This window comes from Fukomys damarensis, unplaced genomic scaffold (assembly GCF_012274545.1).
Source record: "Fukomys damarensis isolate Sample0158 unplaced genomic scaffold, DMR_v1.0_HiC HiC_scaffold_23, whole genome shotgun sequence".
In the NCBI taxonomy this organism is placed as follows: Eukaryota; Metazoa; Chordata; class Mammalia; order Rodentia; family Bathyergidae; genus Fukomys; species Fukomys damarensis.
The window spans coordinates 43,690,004-43,708,870 of record NW_022900935.1 but is presented as its reverse complement, the minus strand read 5'-3'; positions in this window follow the sequence as shown (position 1 = coordinate 43,708,870).

The window sequence follows — 18,867 nt, the reverse complement described above, 5'->3', positions numbered from 1 at the left end:
GGTTGTGCCCACCATTCTTCCCGGTGTGCATGTCCCTGGGGTGCAGGGCCACGCCGTCCTTGGTTCGCAGCTGGAGTCAGCATGGGAGGACCTGGGTGTGCGGCTGGCCTCTCAGAGCTGCTGTATGCTCCCCCCCACTGCTAGGGTCCTGCTGTCCATACCCTGAACTGTTTCTGGGTCATGGGGATGAGCCATTGAGGGACCCCCTAACCTACAGTGTGGGTCACACACTGTTGTTACCAACAGAGAGAGGTGGCAAAGCACTATGCCAGGTGAGACTCAGACCACGGGGCTCCATCACTCACCTACTTCCCTGCATCCTCCCGCATGTGGCACTTACCCAGGTGCAGGCACGAAGCTTCTTATCACAGAGGTGACAGCTCTGAGTCACTGCATGTGACAGAGGCCAGCAGAGAGCAGCTGGGCTGGGAACATCTCCAGATGTCACCTTCACCAAGAGCCGCAGGACATAGCACCCCCACCCCACCCTGGCTGGGTTTCTGGGTGCAGTGGAAGAGAGGAGCCTGGGAGGTACCTGGTCCCCAGCATCAGGCACTGCGTCCTTCAGGAGGCCACGGGAACAAGAGGCTGTGTGTCCCGCAGTCATTCAGGAGCTTTGAACTGCAAGTCCCCAGGCTCACCCAGAGCTGGGGGTCCACATCTGGGTGACCGGAAGCAGGCATGCATGCTGCCTGAGGGCTGCCCTGGACCGGGGAGCTCGGGCCACCTTGGTGGCTGCACCTGCCCAGGGCCTGGCCTGGCTACCGGCACCTTCCACTCAGTGGCTTGTCGTGTGGGTGCAGGGAAGGCTAGGCTGTGCCTTCTGCACACTGGCTGGCCTCTTTGGCATGCTTTTGGGTTTTGTGTTCCAGCAGGAGAGGAGGCAGGCATTGTCTAGGAGCAGGTATTTATGTTTCTGTCAGATCTCTCCTGCTTGGTGAATGGCCATCCCCCAGGGATCCCTATGCCCAGCGCTCTGGAAATGTGGTGCCCTCCCTTCCCGCTGCTCCATGTGTGGCAGGCACGCCGTGGCTGTGCAGGAGATGTGTCGATGATGTAGAAAGAGTTCACAGGATCCAGGGTCCTCATGGCCTGGCAGTAGCGGCTGAGGGTAGGCCCAGCAGTCCTGTCACCCACTGGTACCCTGTTGCTGCTCCTCTGGTTTTGCTGAACAAGCTCAGGCAAGGGCATGGCCCCTGACCTCCGGAGTCCCCACGGATCGGACCTGCTTCAGAGACGCACCGGAGTCCCCACGGATCGGACCTGCTTCAGAGACGCACTGTGGACCTTCAGAGAATCAGCCGGGTGCTCAGAAGCCTGTGTGCCCGGGCCTTGGACCTCTGCACCAGGACAGCTCCTGAGAACAGAGCCTGCAGCTGCCACTTCCTCCAGGCTCTGAGATGGTCACAGCGGGCCTGTCTCCGCACCAGAGCAGCCTCTGCTCTCCTCTGGGGTGGACTGCCCTTTAGGGTTCTCAGCCTGGAGATCCCCTTACTCACATGTTTGGGAGGAGGTGGCTAACAGAAGAGGGTGAGAGATATGTGGCTCCTTTGGCACTCTGGGATCGACCCAGGATCCTTTGAGGCCCCGGGACCAAAAGTGGGAAATGTGCTCTTCCTTAAGACAGGGATTCTTGGACTAGGAAAGTGCTTTTTCCCTTTCTGTCTCCTGGTGTGACTCCCTCCCATCCCTTCCACATTTAATGGCTCGTCCACTCTCTCAGAAGACTTAACTTTTGCAGAGTTGCCGTAAATCTCGGTGTCCCTCACCTTCCCTTTGGGAGTTTCAGATTGGCCTGTGGTTGGTCTGTAGGCACACGAGGCCGCGTGGGGTCTCATGGGAAGGCAGTGTCCCGGGACCTGCAGCTCCCCGGCCCCCAGGGTGAAGCTACCTGGGGGCATACACAGCACCTCCTCAGTTCCCCTTCACCCCTATCTTTTCCTCCCTGTCAGTGAGTGGGTCCCAACCCAGCCTGAGCCATCTTCCACAGGGTGCTTTTTTTTTTTGGTACCGGAAATAGAACTCAGGACCTCATGCTTTCTGGACAGACAAGGTGCCACTGAGCTAAATCCCTGGCCCCACTAGGTGCTTTTTCACCTCCCTGATGGATTCTTTCATAAGTCTGGCCTTGAGGGCACTCCGCCCGCAGAGAACATGTTGGGAGCCCCTAGCTCTCTGAGCCTGGTTTGGGGGAGCCCCGGTTCCCAGCTGCCTTTCTCTTTCTGTCTACAGTGGGCGAAAGAGCAGCTCTTCTCCGCCCAGAGGTGGCCTGCAAGGCTCTGAGATGAGCAGGGCCTCCTGAATTGGCTCGCAGTGCTGACGCAGGGACGAGGAGTCCTTCCCATGGCCGAGCAAGGCCTCAGCGTTGCTGAAGGGGCATTGATCCTCATTTCATGTGGGGAAGGCAGCAAGGAAGAGTGGCACGCTAGCAATTTCATGTGATGAAATGTCATCTCACGCTGCCCGCACTGCGCTTGGTCGGGAGCAGCAGGGCTGGGCTGAGGGGTTCGAAAGGGGTTGCATCGCCGGCTCATCACCCTCAGCTTCTATTTATCATAAAACCATTTACAGTGCTATAAAATGTGTTAATTTGGGCAGCCGGTGATGTATGTCTTTGATTTAGGAGCTGACATTTCTGCCCAGTGGCTGTACAGTGTGGGCTCTGCAGCCTGGAGCGGAGACGGCAGAAGTCATGATGCTGGCCCCAGCCTCGGCTTGTCATTGGCAACACACTCTCTCTGCAGGGAGCCTGTGGTGGGGGCACGAGTAGGCTGGGCACCTCTGCATGCTGGGGATGAGTGGATTGCTGGAAGGGAATTTAAACAATAATTAAAAATTCCTACTGTGCCTTCCCTCAAAGGGCAATGGCTGCTTCAAGAGTGCCACTAGCTCAGCACGGTATTTATCGAGCACCTACTATGTGCCTGGGCCTTGCAGTGCAGCCAGGGAGGAAGTCATGTGCAAGCCGGGTGTGGCCTCTGGTGGTGGAATCTTCCCTGGACACAGAGCTGGCGCTCCTTACTGGAGGTGTCATGGGTAGGGGGAGGAGAAAGTGTCGCGGGGGGTGTCTGCAGCCCCTACCCACAGCCAGTGCCCTCGGGTCTCCTGTTCTTCAAGCCGCATCAGCCCTGTGGACAGGCTGTGCACGCACAGGCAGGCAACCAGAAGCAATGTAGAGGTGGCTTTGAAACTAAAGGACCCCAAACCCTGGGTCTCCCGCTTGCAGAAAATCTGCTCATAAAATGTGCACCCTCTCTTTTCCCATTCACCTTCCCCTCCACTCCAGCCTGGTTCTCCTTCCTTACCAGGGCTTCTTTTTGTCAATTTGAAAGGTAAAATGCCAATGCCCCATGGAACTTCCTCTTTCTTCCACCCTTCCCCCATGGGTTATTAAAGCTCAGCAAATCATTTCTATGAGCAATTAAGTGTGTACGCGGGGGCTCCTCTGACAAATGGCTCCAGGCCCAGCTGGGGTCCTTTTCCCAGCCCCCCCACCCCGATGGAGGCCTAGCGTGCCCCAGGACCCTGAGGTGAGTGTTTCTACTCATCAATCTCAGAAGAAATGGCACTTTCTATGCTGCGGACTGAGCGTTTTCATTTGCCAATATTTCCCTCTCTCCATGAGAACCATCAGTTCATAACTTTCATTATTGCACTGTATTATTTACAGACCCGGCGTAAAGGAAACCAGCTGGGGGAGTATCTGTTCACATGGCCCGGCCCCTAGGCTTCCCCTAAAAGCTCTAAATAAACTTTCCACTGTATCTGAAGGCCGACATCCATCAGGGCATGGGAGTGAGACGGAGAGGCTGTTTCTTTCCCGTTTTCAGAACATTGACTCTTCACTTCGCCAGCATCTGGCCTCCTCCACAAAGTACCCACTGCGGTGGTCCAGGGACATCGTTTCCAGAGGTGGCCTGGGGTCTGTTATGTTGCGGTGTCCTCAGGAAACCATGGCTGTCAGGCCACATGAGCTTCTCAGTTACCTCCTGTTTAAAGTGATGTCCACCAGCATCACGTGAGATTGTCGATCTAAACCCAATTCTGAAGTGGGAGTTTCGACTACATCTCCCTGGAGTTTGGATTGTTTTACACGGACAGTAGCACAAAAGCCCAGTTCAAGTCGTCCCCATGACCAACTTTATGTAAAACAAAACGTGGTGAGAAAATCTGATTTTCAGGAAATTTTCCCTGAATATCTGAGATCTGTGGCCACATTGGTCCTGGGACCCTGCTCCCTGACAGGGACCGCAGCTGACTGTCTCCATGGAGGCAGCGGTGGATGGAGCACCAGGGTCCCTTCCTGCCATTGCCGCCTCCAGGTGAGACTCTTCCTACTGCCTGGGACAGGGTGGGGAGCCTCAGCCAGCCCCACGTCCCGTGCCCTGCCCCACCTGGAGGACTGGGCGGCAGGGGCCTGGGCGCCCAATCCCAACATGCACTGGGGGGAACCCAACTCAGGAGCACTGTGGGCACCCTGTGGGTGTGAGCGGGGAGCTCAGCATAGTGCACAATGAGCCCAGAGCCTGCAGGATCAGCCGGCTCCCGAGAATGGGGACCTTGCTGCAATCGGGGGCTCACGACAATCACTGAAACCCCCTTCTTTCCTCCAGTGAATGACAAACCTTGCCCTGACCCTGCCTTCAGGCCCACAAGATTTCCAAGAGGGAACATAGCTGCCTCCTGACTTCAGAGGCAGCTGCTCAGCAGAACAGGGACCTCTCAGGAGAGGAGGTGCAGGGAACCCGTGGGCTCTGAGGCTGCTGGAGCTCCTTCGCTGCTCTAGGGGGCGCCTCTGCACCACTGTCACTGAGGGCTCTGCCCTGCAAGGACTGTGTGTGGACTGGGCAGAACCCCAAGGGGGACATTGGGGCCAATGTGTACAAGCCATGTACAAGGATTCCCCAGAGGAGTTCTCCGGTGCTGCTGGGGCTTCTGCCAAGGGCAGCTTGTGCTTGGCCTGTGCTGGTTGGTACATGGTTGGAAGCAAGGATACAAAATAGACTTCAGGCGGGGCAACCTGGGGCTGATGCAGTCGGTAGTTTGCTTCCAAGATGGGTATTGAAGGTAATCGTGTGGCGTCTATAAGCGAGACTTGTGGAAGGCTGCATTTGGGGTGCTCATGATGGATGAGATGAAGGGGTGTCCTCCCAGGCTAGGCGTCCTGGCTTGTCTGTTTCCAGGTGCCCTGAGGTGGGGAAGCCATTGTCCACACACACATACAATGTTGGGTGTAAGAGTGCACGTGTTACCTATGCTGTGATATAACACAGCTGGCCTGTGGGGCCTGTGACAGGAGCCAAGCAAATCTGTTCAGTGGTGTAGTCCCCAGAGGGTCCTGCCCTGCACCTGCATGAAGAGTACTGCGGCTCTTGTCTCCCCTCTCCACTCCCCTTTGCTGGCTCACTGCCTGCTCCAGGACCCTGGTGTCTCTGTACCTACAGGGCCCTGAGTTTCCTCTCCTTCCCCACTTCCTGCGTCCTGGGGTGGCCCCATTGGCTCAAATCTGGTTGGGGGCTGGCATCAGCCCTCAGAGCAAAGCACAGCCTGGAGGTGTGGGGTGGGCATCGGGCTCCCCAGGGGTCCACAGCTGACCCACCTGGTGCCTTGCTAACCGTCCCTCCAGGCCAACTCCCCAGCTTCCTGCGCTTCCCCAGGAGTGGAGATGAAAGGCTGAATGAAGGAAGGAGGGGAGCAAGGAGGTGCAGAGGGGATGCTGTGGGGCTGCCTCCCCATCCTGGTGCCTGCCCCACAGTCCGTTCCTGCTGCTTTCTGGTCTTCAAACCCCCATTCCCAGCCAGACTCCACCTCACATTTCCTCGCTGCTACTAACCCTGGAGCAGTTCATGAGAAGCCACTCTCCGGAGCAGAGAGGTGCTTATTCTGAAGAAATTTTCCGTTTCACTGACTTGACAGCTTTTAGAGGCTCTTGCTCACCCCCCAAAGTGACCTTGTCTCAAGAAGCCTCAGCGAGCTCCCACTCCAGGCTCCCAGCAGCCCGATCTCCGCACCCTCTTCCCTACTCAGGAGTTTGGTGGAGAGAACAGGCAGGAAGAGTGGTGGGAAGACTGGTGGAGGGGGACCCAGGCCTGGGGGTGGCACTGGTTCTCGGGGGGGCCGCAGAAGAGACACGGCTGTCATTTGTCCTCCCTGTGACCTGGGCCTGAGCTGCAGCACTGCGATCTCCATATCCTGGAAGCCACGGGAGGATTCTCCTGGTGGGAGATGAGGCTTCGAGTGGGCGATGCTGGGAGTACAGAACACAGGGGAACCCTCGGGGGTGCGACCTCTCAGTGTCACCAACACTGAGGACTGGATGCAACTGGCCTTGCAGAAAGTGGAGATAGCAGCAAATTCTTTTGTGTTTATTATAGCTCCTTTATTGGGATAAAATCCACACACCATAGATTCCACCCTTTTAACGTGTGCCTTTCGCCAACTGTAGTACATCCGCTGAGCTGGGCGCTGTCACCGCGATCCATCTCAGGGCATTTCCAGAACCCCCAGAGAATCACAGTACCGATTAGTGTTACCCGTGGTTTCTCCCACCCGCCTCGTGGATGTGCCGCTTTTGGAGTCGGACACCATGGATTGCTGCTCCGGATGTTCACCTCAGGCTGCCCAGGCTGCCTTAGCAAAATCCCTCAGGCTGAGAAGTTATTAGAGGCGGGATTTATTTCTCCAGGCCAAGGAGGCAGCCGACTGGCGCCTGGTGAGGCTGGTGTGGACCACACCTCCTTGCTGAGTCTCAGCCTCCTTTACACAGCACCGATCCCACTCATGAGGGCAGAGCCTGAATCAAGAAACCAAAGGGATAAATCAGAAAAGGACAGTAGACTCGGCAATGTTGAAAATAAGACAAAACAGTGTCCAAAGGTGCTGTAGCCACGTATGTCACAGGTCCTTAGGTGCCAAGCCCTAAATACCCTTTGGGTGAGGCCTTGTAGAAACGGCCACCAGGAAGGGCCAGCTCTGAGGAGAGGCTCGTGGCCACACAGCCAGGAAGGGGCAGAGTGAAACAGAGATGAGGAGTGATTTGCTGTCTCAGGGGTGGGGAGAGAACAGCCCAGCACACCTTGGCCAAGTGGTGCTGTGAATCTGGAGAGTGGGCTGGTGCCCAGCTGCGGGGTGAGCATGGCCGGGACCACAGAGAGGAAGCCGAGTCAGGGCCAATTAGGAGCGTGGTGGCCACCAGCCGGGGAACGTGAGGAGTCCCAGGGCTGCAGGAGGCCGGAAGGGGCCTCCCCTCAGGGCTGCAGGAGCACAGCCCTGCCCACACCTGGATTCCGGGTTCCAGCTCACAGGCTGTGCAGACCACAAGCTGCGGCTTGAACCCACCTGATTTGTTCATCACTGCAGCTCAGGAGGGAAACACAAACTTACCATGCGGCATGAAATTCACTCAACCTCTGTCTCAGGCCCTTCGACCACAGGCTCGGAGCTTAAGCAACAGACACTCATTTCTCACATTCTGGGGGCTGGGAGTCTCATGTCAAGGTGGCCTTATAAAGACTGAGGGACTCCCTTGGGCTCTTGTCCTCATCACAAGGACAGCAACGTTGGGGTGAACCAGATGGGTCACTTCCTGTCCATAGCACTTGCCTAAATACACTATTTAAAAATCAGTCCACGGCTCCAACTGTAAGGAGGAGGCCAGGACCACACGTGAACCAGAGGGTCACTTCCTGTCTGTAGTACTTGCCTACATACACTATTTAAATCAATGCATGGCTCCAACTGTAAGGAGGAGGCCAGAAGGAGGGTAATTTATCAGGACAGGAGTTTTGGTGTCTCCGTGTCAGCTTGTGGAGGGTGATGTCTGCAGACTGGACTAGTCGGGTGCTTTAGCTCCTCACACTCCACAGGGTGCAGCCGTTACCACGCTACTCCAAAATGAGGAGCTCCGTGTGTAAGGCTCCCCTCAGAGGAGGAAGCGCGGTCTCCACTCCTGGGGTCAGTGGGGAGATAACTGGGTGCACAGAGGACCTGGGTTTACGTGCATGTGGTGTGTGTGACACAGAGGAGGTGGGGAGGCCGCAACAGACTTGGAATGGTCAGTGTGGCTTGTCCCTTAGCTCCCACCAGGGCCATCTCCCCACCAATCATGGGGGTAACTAGGTCTGGGCCCTGCCCACAGCCCCTCCCGTGCTTACTTGGCACCAGGATGGCTGAGCGCTGGGTTGGAGTCTGGCTGAGTTGATCCAGAGCACACAGAGGCCTTTGGCTCCCTCCACCTGGAGACAGAGGAGGGAGGCTGGTCACTCAGCCACCTGGGCTGCTTTTGGGGTCTGCAGAGGGCGACCCCTAGCCTCGCTGATGCTCTCTTGGACTCATCCCCAGCCCCTCTGTCTCCAGGCTGCAGACTCTGCACGGGCTGGCCATGAGTGTCCTGTGTCTGCATGAGCCTGTCATCATGGGTCCCTGGGTAACCCTGTGGAAGCATGGGTCAGGGCTGAGAGGCGCATTCATACATCCTGCAGAGGCCACAGCAGCCTGGGGCACAGCCACCCTAACTTCTGCTTTAATGCTGGGAAGTGGGGACACCAGGGTACACCTGCTGCTGTCACAGGGCCAGGACAGAAGGTACCCCGAGTCTGGTCCAGACCCCACCCTGCTTCCCCCATGTCACCTGCCTCCTGTCCACCTGAGGTCTCCCTCAGGCCCTGGCCGGATACTACATGGCTCTGAGCTGCCCTTGAGGCCAGCAGAGATTCTAGAAGTCCATAGGAGGGAGCCCTGGGTGACTGTTCAGATTCCCAGGTCTCAGAAGAAGGTGTCCTGGGTGCTGGCCCGGGTTGGGGTCAGGAGCAGTGGGCTCAGGGTTCCTTCCTGCCCCTCCCTAAGTCTTCATGGCCAGATGGTGCCCTCAGCACAGCAGGGCTCCTCCAGCCGAGGGCTTTTGGGTCTCCTTGTTGGCCCCAGCTCCTGAGGGGCCTGAGCTGGGGACAGGGCTGGGCCAGCTCTGAGCCTCTCTGGCAGGGCCAGAGGACAGGAGGGTGTAGGAAGGGCACACTGAGCTCAGAGAGGTTGGGTTACCTGCTGCAGCCACTTACCCTGCCTTGCCACACGGGGAGGTCCGAGAAGGGATGTGTGGCAGGACACGGCTGAGCCCCTCTAAGGCTGCAGACCAAGGCGAGCCCAGTCTTGGCTCTGCCCTGCCATCCTGAGCTGCCCTGCTTCACTTCCCCTTGGGCTGCTGCCCACTGGGTCCTTGCACCCCCAGCTGTCTCCTTAAAGGAAGGCTCTCCACTCCCGGAAAATGGGACCCAGGGCTTCAAGGCCAAGTCAAGGTCCTCTGGGCAGAATGCTGACAAGGGGGCTGGAACCCTCTCGGGTTCCTCTGGTGTCCCCCTCCCTGGGCTCAGGCTCCCTCTCCCCATCTCAGGTGCATGTCCTGATTCTCCCCAACACCCCTTGTCCCTGTGTTCCAGTTCTGGGTCCTGGGTCCCCTGGCCTGAGTTAGCGCAGGGAGCTGCTGCTGCAGTGCTGCCCGGTGACCCTGAGAGACCCTTTCTTGGGAGGGAGCAAGGTTCTTAGAAGCATCTGGTTTGACTGGGTGCAGCCAGGCCTCACTCTAGAGTCAGTAGGCACTTTGCTGCCCTCCTCATGGCCTGGTAACTCTGCTCAGCAGACTTCTTCCTTCTTTCCTTCCTTCTTGGCTGCCAGGAGAGACAGAGCTTGGTTGCCCCACTGGACTGATCCACACGCTCCAGGTTTGAGGTGCTCAAATGCTTCATGAAAATACTCTGCTTCTCTCCCAGTTCTTTCCAACTCCTCTGGGGAGAATGGAGCTGCTGGCAGAGCCTGGGAATGAGAGGAGGGAAAGGTAGCCACAGCCTCTTTGCCGCTGAGGATGGCGCAGGTTAAAGCCTGGGGAGCCATGTGTGTGCTGGGGTGTGCCTATGTGTGAGTGCATACATGTGCACACATGCATGCATTTGCAAATGTATTGCACACACATGCAAGCACTGGCATGTATGTGTGCACAATGCACCCATGTGAATGATCATGCATACACGTGCGTGCACACATCATGCAATCACCTGCATATGTTCATACCTGTCTCTGGTTCTGCATGCATTTGCACATGGATGTGTGCATGTATGTATAGTGACAGCAGGGTGTCTATGCCCAAGCATGCACGTGAATGTGAATGCAGGTGTGCGTACGTGTATAGTAGATACATTTGACGTTGTTGGGGGTCGGGGGAGGCCTGGGAAGCTCTCTCCAGGATCCTGACTTCAAAAACCCCAGCGCAGACAGCTGTCAGGTAGAAAGAACGCGGCCCTTGGGGTGAGTCCTGGGCTCCGCTGGGAGCAGCCTCCTTGGTGCAGCTCAGGTAAGGCCTGTCATTGTCACTCTGCTTCACAGAGTCCTTATCCCAGCTGCAGAGCCATGAGGGCCCCAAGCTTAGTGTGATTGTTGTGCAGCACTGAGCCGGTGACTTAGCTGATGGAAACCCTACTACTCACAGGGTGCTGCAAGACAAGCCAAACCTGTGTCTTGCCCTCCATTAAGCCTGAGAGGCCTGGCTGCTGTTCTCAAGGCTCATGCTTTCAGGAAATTTACATCTGATTCCTTTTAGAGTGTGTGGAGGGAGCTGTTACATAACAGGGAACACAGTTCCCAGAAATGTCAGCGAATTCAAACGTTTAAAACTGTAACGTAGCAACTTGAACTAGATACGATGGGGCTCACAACTCCTAACCTCTGACTTGCTGGTCAGCCAGGTTGACCAGAGTTGTCAGGGATGATGTCACAGAGCGTGTCAGCTGAAGGCTGCCATCTCCTACCCACAGGTAGATGAGCTGTCGCCTTTCTCAGGTGTCTGTGGCTACCCATGAGGAGGCGCCTTCCACATAGGACCTGGAATTAGCAGTACAGTCAAACTCCCCACTCTCAGAGTCGGGCTCTGCTCAGAATAGGCCGTGGCTGCTGAGCTTGGGGCTGGAGACTCATGGCCTTCGGCTTCGTGCCTCTTCAGGAACTCACTGCATTGTGAGAGAAGTGTGAGAGGCCAGGCTGTCCTGGGAGCCGAGGTCACCCAGCTGGAGCTGCCTGGTCCCCCACAGGAGAAGCCGGAGGAGGCGCCACCCTGCTGCAGGGTGGCTCGTAGACACTCAGGACCAGAGGGAGGGCTGTTAGCCTCAGCACTGTGAGGATCCTGGGCTTAGCTGACTGCGGGTGGCTGCCCAGGTCTGAGTGCCAGCCAGGCCACATGCCTGGTGGCGGCCTCGGCTCAGTTCTGAATAGCACACGTCCCAGCTTCCTCGGAATCAGACCTGCCTCTTAGGGCTGCTGGTGGGGAGAGATGAATGGCTATGTCTCTGGTGCTGTACAGCAGCACAGGCACTTAGCAGACGCCTGCTGTTGCAGCTTTGTGGTTGTCATTGTATCGCCACCACCATTACCACTGTTTCGACTGTTATCAGCACCACCACCATGGAGGTCATCACCACCACCATCACCATCATCATCACCATCATCATCACCATCACCCTCACCACTGCCATGACCACCGCCACCACCATCCTCATCACCACCCTGATTGTCTCCATGCATACTGTAGAGAGGTTAAAAAGCTCTGCCAATCACAATGGATGCCCTAGGAAACAATAAAGGAAGTTCCAGTTCTGCTATCATGGGCCATTACACCCTGCTCAACAGACAAGGAAGCAAAGCATGGAGAGGCTGTGGGGCGTCCCCACACCGGAGACACGGAGGGGCCAGGATCCAAAGCTGGAAGGCCTTGCTCCAGCTCTTCACCCCAGAAATGTTTGCTTTACAGAGGAGTGGGGCTTTGCAGGGTGACGGCCGAGGGCTGGTGCACTGGAGGGCGCTCCAGGTAAACGAGTGGAAGTTGTGATTTTATGGACACTGCTCATCAGACAGCAAGCCCCCAGCAGAGAGTGAGTGGGGTAGAGCATGATGGAACGGTCACAGGCCAGTGCAGAGGCGAGGCTGCGCCGGGCAGAGCTGACTCTTGCAGAGAGTGGTGGGGCTCAGCACCCCCCACCCCGGGTGCTGTCAGTGGCTGGGCCTCGGCCCGGCCTGCTCGAGCAGCCCGCGAAGTGGCCCCCAGGGGCGCAGATGGCTGGATGTGGGCAATCGTTGTTCTGGCGCTTGTCTAAATGTTTCTCATCGGATCCTCCTCTTAGTGGAGCGTTGAGAGGCGAGGCGAGCCGAAGCTCCCTCTAGGGCTGCGCACTCCAGGAAAGAGATGAAGCAATTCTTAGCCCTGATGTGAGATGGATCCTCCTTTCTCCTCATTATAAAATACCTATTATCTCCCTTGATCTCCAAGTGAGCGCGTTATTTCAATTTAACAGTGTATGAGAAATGCACCACAATATAATAAAAGGACCAAAGATGCACTATTTAACGTCAGGATGACAGATGCTTCAATTAGGCAGACAGTCCTATTTCGCCCCAAAATAGATAAAGATGAAAATTTTATAAGATTGTGCTGTTTGTGTTTATGGTAAGAGTACTATTATAAGCTTTCATTACAATATAAATTAAAATAAAAACTCCCATTTCAATAGAAGCCAAGCATCTTGCTAATAATTTTGCAACTCAGAACCAGTTTATTAAAGTCCTGGGTCCCCACACCTGGGAGCAGAGGTCTTCTGGGGTCAGAGGCGTCCAGGGTCCACGTGAGATGCCTCACTGACCGCACATGTCCTTTCCCAAGGGCAGGGAGGAGCGTTTGAAGTTATCATTCAGCTAAAGCTTGTGGAGCTGTTCTTTGCCGTATAGAAACTTTTCTTCCTGGTGCAGACCCTGAAGTGCCGGAGAGAAGCTACTTGGGCAGTGATTTCGGAGGCAACTGTTTAGGGACCCTGTCCCGCCCTTGGCAGATGTAGCTGACTGTGGGTGGGAGTTTTCCTACACACAGGCCATCCTGGGCTAGGAGGTTCTGGGGTCGCTTTGGTCTCCTTTCATCCCAAGCCATCCGCCTCACCGGGGAGAAACACCCACGCTGGTGACAGGCCAGGCACTGTGTCTAAAGCTTTATTTCCAACCGGCCTTCCGTTCTCAACAGAATGGGAACACACTGTTTCTTATAATTGGAAAATGCACAAGCTCTGTAGCAACATTTGGAATTCTACAACCAAATGTCTGGCTCCAGGAAAATGACAGACTGAAATAATATGGAGCTTCTCCTACTAAAAATGCATAGAAATATCAGACAGAATTGTAGAACCTCAAAAAATACCCAGGGAGCAAGATATTAACCAGGGACAGGAAGCGTTTCAGCTGCAGGTGACTCAGATAGAGAGGCTGGGGTTTGGGGTTTCATGTTCACCAGGGCTGGGGTGAGACCTTGGGCCACAGCTGGGGCGGCAGTGAACCAGGCCTGTTGTGGGGGTGGTGTCGTGGGTGACAGAAAGGACAGCCCAGTCCACATTGGGGATGCCCACACCAGGGGGATGTAATCAAGAAGTGGAAAGTTCACTTTCCCCCTGTGAATCTGGAGTCTGGGCTTCTATTACTCACATGATTCTGTACTAAAAATAGATAAATCTACCCACAGCAGAAATTTTGCATCCCCTGAGAATCTTCAGAGGATTCTCTGAATGTGGGTTTCTTTGAATGTGGGTTTCCCTCGAGATTTCATTGTGGCTTTGGACCTCTGTGTCTGCAGTGACCACAGGGATATCACCCCTTGGGGAGTGGCTTCTGGGCTTGAGACTTTCTGGCTTTGTCTGAGTCCTCCTTGAGATCCGCACATGCCCTGGACCCCATGCTCAAGATCCCCCTCCTCCCTGTCCCAGATCCCTGTGCCAGGCACAGCACCTCTAACCCCATGTCCAGCACAGCAGCCCCAGGTGCTTGGCAGATTCCCTGCCAAGCCCTCTCCACTCCAAGCCTGGGGCTCTATCCCACATCTTACTCAGAAACTCACTTTGAATGAATTAAAACAACACGGAAACAAGTGTAGCGGAGAACACCTTCATCCGGTGAAGATTTTCAAAATGAATAGCTGTTTGAAGACATTCCCCGGCCTGCCACGCCTGCCTCCTCCTCCACGGCAAGGCTGACATGGGAGGCGGTCTGCTGCTCTGAAACAAAGGACTTTAATAAAGAAGATTTATCACACCGAGGGCTTCGGATCCAACTGTCAGGGCCCCGTGCAGGGAGGCAGGGTGGCTCGGGGTTTCTAAAGCCCTCCTTTCACACCAGATGCAAAGAGATAATTAGAGCGGAGGTGGGAAGCCAATGGAGCGGGACACGGACAGGAAGGAGGTGTGAGGGCAGAAGGACAGACACCGCCAGGGCTGGTGGGCAGGGCTCCGTGTCACCGGACATCAAGGGAAGACAGAAGCGAGAAGTCACAAGGCCCCACCTGCCCTCCTGCTGCACCTGCGCTATGAGAGGATGGGGTGAGGGAGCCATGGGGCACCCCCATCCCCGCCCTGCCAACTGGCCTTTTTGTTCTGCAGCTCACCATTGTCCTGTTCTCCTGCCCTCCATGTGTTATGAGGCCCCCACTTGTGCAAAGAAGAAACCACAGCTGCCCGAGGAGGGCAGGCACTGCCCCAGGTCGCAGCTGCTGAGCAGGTGGTGGGGCTGAGCCCAGGCTCTGTCAGGTACCTGGTTCTGGTGAGCAGGGCCTACTTACAGTTCTTTTGCCCTCTTCCTCATTTCCTATTCCACGGGCTGAGTGGGCCACGCACCACACAAATGGCAGCCAGAGCCCTGTGGGGGCAGCTGAATGTCACTGGAGCAGGAGTGGGGTCCTGGGGGCAGGGAGACCCTGCCAGACAGGGGGATGTGAGAAGATGTCAGGCGTCAGCGGGGCTCTGCCTGACACAGCCCTCTCACCTCTCAGGGAAGCCAGGTGTGATGGGGTGCAGCTCTGGTGTCCACCAGGTGGTGAACAGAGACACCCAGTACCTCAGTCTACCTGGGACTGCAGGTACTGGGTGCAAAGTTTTCGCTGCTGGAACAAGACAGTCCTTGGCGGACGGGGTGTGTTGGTCATGGCAGTGGTGAGGGCCCAGGGTGAGCTGCCCAGCCCTACCTGAGCCCATGAGAGGCCAGAGAAAGAGTCCTGAGTGGACAGCATAGGATGAGGGGCCTGCCTGAGGGGCCACTGGGGCATGTGGAAATTTGCGCTCCCATGTTGACAGTCTCTGGAGGGTTCTTTTGCTTGATCTAGATAGAAATCAGAGCTTGGCAGTGAGCAGCTCTGGGTCCTGCCACCCAAGGCTCTCAGCCCCCCGGGAGTCTTAGTGCCACAAAGTCACAGTGCTGAACTGAGAGTGCTGATCACTGACGCTCTGGGTGATGTTGCCAGTCAGCCCTGGTTAATGCTTTTTGTTGCACTACGGATCACGAGCAGATTCGCAGGACCACTTGAGCAAGGCTTTATTCCTACAGGACCCATGTTGCAGCACAAGGACATAAACACAGCCCGGATAAACCTGAGAAATAGGAGAGGAGAACTACTTATATAGGAGCAGCAGACCTGTGGTTGGTCCACATTTGAGCCTGCTGAATGGTCCAAAATTGAGATGGCTGATTGGTCAAAAGTCAAGCCATTGGAGCTGAGCTTACTGATTGGTCTAAATTCTGTTCTGCTGGTTGGTTCAAATTCAAACCTGCTGTGGTCAGGGCAGCACCTCTCTGAGTGAGCCAGGGTGTCCAGGACAGCAGCAGCCCTCATAGTGATGGTTCAGGGAACCATGAGCAGAAGCAGCTGCTTGATTGACAGCTGCTCCATCTCTGCAGAAATGGCAGGGCTAAAACTGGGACTGCCAGCACTTTGAGGGACTGTCCTGGGGGGCTGATTGGGTTAGGAGATTTCTGGAATGTTAATAATGGACCTGATCCTTTCTCCAATCTGTGGCAGTTTCTGGGCCACTTCTTCAGAGATGGGGAGTCGGGGGAGCACTGCTGCTGCCCGCTGAGCCACCCCTCCCAGCACAGCAGCCTGCGCATGGCCCCGAGGTCTCCTCAGGGGTGGCTGGGGGCTGTGGGCAGCAGGAGGAGTGAAGGGGGCCAAGGCTGGGTGTGGAGCTGTTGAGGAACCATGGCCCTCTGGGCATTCTCAGAAAGGTGAAGTCAGCCGCTTCCTGCCGTCTCCATGTGACACCTGTCACAGTCATTTTAGAGCTGACTTTGCCCTCAGAGGCCAAGACTTCAGGCAGTGTTTTCAGAGGTACCAGGGCCTCACTACGACACAGGAGATGTTGTTTAAGAGTCACTTTTCCCTCCTGTCCATTTGCCCCCCTCCCAGAGGCCACTCAGCCATTTCTCCCCTCCCTGGCACTGGGGAAGCAGTGCCCCTCTTCCTGGCCCAGCAGTGCCCTGGGGTGACCACTGACTCAGACTTGAAAAAAGCCAAACTTGCTCCAGGGAAAGGAGCAGAGAACCCGGAACCAGAGTCAGCACTGAAATGCTGAGAGAGGACTGGCAAGCCCGAGGTCAGTGAGCAGGGGAAGGGCAGGAGGAAGGAGGCTGTCCGGGATCAGTAGGGTGCAGGGCGGGGCCCCTTTATCAGGGAGGAAGCCCAGGTGGACAGTGTCGAATGAGCCACCTAAGCAAGAGCTGAGCTCTCCTTGGGACCCCTCCTCTCTGCCGCGTGCTCATCCTGTCTTCAGGGTGGGTTGGTGAAAGTGCAGTGGCCCCCTGACATGCTGGGATGGGCCTCAGTTCACCCTGGGCTCCAAGTCCCTGTCCTCCATCTCTGTCCTTGCCAGAGCTGGTCACGAAGAGCTGTAGCTGCTGGTGCCCTGGGACACAGCAGGCTCCATGCTGAGCGCTTGTCAATGGAGTCTACTCTCCCAGGGCTACCTACCCGCCAGTGACAGTACTGCGAGGACACTGGACAGTTGTCTCCTTAACCTCATCAGGCTCCCAGTGTGGCCCTGATGCTGTGGCTCAGAGTCCAGAGCAGGGGCAGCCATTAGCCAGCAGGTGACCCAACCAGAGCCTGGGCAGGCCTGGGAGGCAGACTGAAGGAGTGTGTGTGTGGGGGAGTGGACCGAGCTGGGCAGGTGCAGATGCAGAAGGGCCTCTCTGCTGCGTGAAAAAGAGTCTTCCCAAAGTCTCCTCCAGAGCTGCCAGCACTGGCCCAGCATGCTCACGGGTCTGGCTCTGGTAGCAGGTGTTTGGGTGGCTTTTAAGGTCATGTGCATCAAACCAAGCCCTGTGGAAGTCCACTGAGCCGAGCCTGTGGCTGGTGAGGGGCAGAGGAAGTGGCCTGACCTGTTTGTGGCTATGAGGTACAGGTGGTCTGGCCTCATGGGGAAACTCCTGATGGAGCTGGGCCAGCAATGCTGTGCTCAGTCCCCAGACCCTGGCGTGGCTTTTGCCCTAGCTTGCTCCTTAAGTGGCAATTTGCCAGGATTGGTGTGAGGAGTGTTTTCAAATGTTGGCTGCTGCTTTTATTTAGCTGTGTTTGCCTATGAATCAAATCTAACGATATTCTATTTAATTTCCCTCTCTCAAATAGCACGATGCTTAATGTAAACCAATTACTACAATTTTGCTTTCCAAGAAATCAGGAAATGTAATCAAGGAGATGTGATTTGTTTGCTTTCCATGAAATACTACGATGCAGCAGCAACGGCAGAGGCAGGAGGTGGCCCGGAGGGATCGGAACACATGTGTGTGGGTGTGTGAAATGTCTGAATGTGTGTTGTGAACATTTGTGAGATGTGAGACGCACCTGTGTGTGTGTGTGTGTGTGTATGCGCGCGCGTCCACGCATTTACCCAGGAGAAGGTGGCTGGGAGAGCAGGTGGGGCTGCGGTCCATCTCCACAGACCCCAAGATTCCAAGTGTCTTGTGCAAGTGGATCAAACACTCACTTGGAAACCATGGGCTGCCAGAGGCCTGGGCTATGGGCTGATCACAGGCATTTTATATCCAGTCTCCTTTCCTCATAAATGCTAATCAGCTGCTCAGTGGGAGGTGACCCCTCCACAGAGCAGTGGCTCCGGAGCAATGTGGGACCTGAGCTGTGCCTACAGAGATTGGAGGCCCAGGCACACCCTCTGTCTGTTCCTGTGGGTCCTGGGCACGTTCTGCCACACGGAGTGAGACATGCTCTTCTCACACGCATGCATCTCCCTCTATACCCTGACTCTATACCCTTAACTCTCTTTTAATGGATGTGAAATACACATTACACATTTGAACAATTAACAGTTTCATTAAACATTTTTAAGTTGAATTTTAGTTGACCAATAGGACTCTGTGGCACACGACATGTTTTGATAGACCACTACTAGTGGCAAGTCCAGCTGATCAGGCACAGAAGACCAGGAGAGAGCTCAGTCCACTGGTGTTTCTCATGTGCGTGGTGCTGTGCTGCCCCCAGCTCGCTTCAGCTTCAATCCTTTTTGTTACAGACCCCAGATCTGTTAGTTCCCTAATTTTTTAAGGTCTGGATTCTTTCCTTTAAAAACTGAGGCCAACCGGTTCTGCCTATGTTATAGCCACACCCTAAGCCTTCACCTGGGGCCTGAGTGCCTCCTTCTCCAGCACCTCATTGGCAGCTGTGCTCTGCTCACGACCACAGATCTGCTACCGATAGAGAAAAGTTTTGTGAATAACCAAGACCTACAAAATGTTAGGAAAATGTACGGTGGCCTCTGCTCTTCTAGCTGAAATCTGCTTTGTTTAGTTCAGAAGTAACAGACACCAGAGGCATTAACCACTGAATGAGGCATCTGGTCTCATCCTGAGATAACAGGGCACATTGAGACCCCAAGTTCCAAAGTTCTGTAAACTACATGATTGTAAAAGTGACAAGATGAAAAGAGCCACTGTTCACTTTGCTTTCCGGTGGGAACACCCCCTTCCTATGGGCTAGGAAAGATAACTAGATGAGTCTGAAAGGTAAACTCCCTA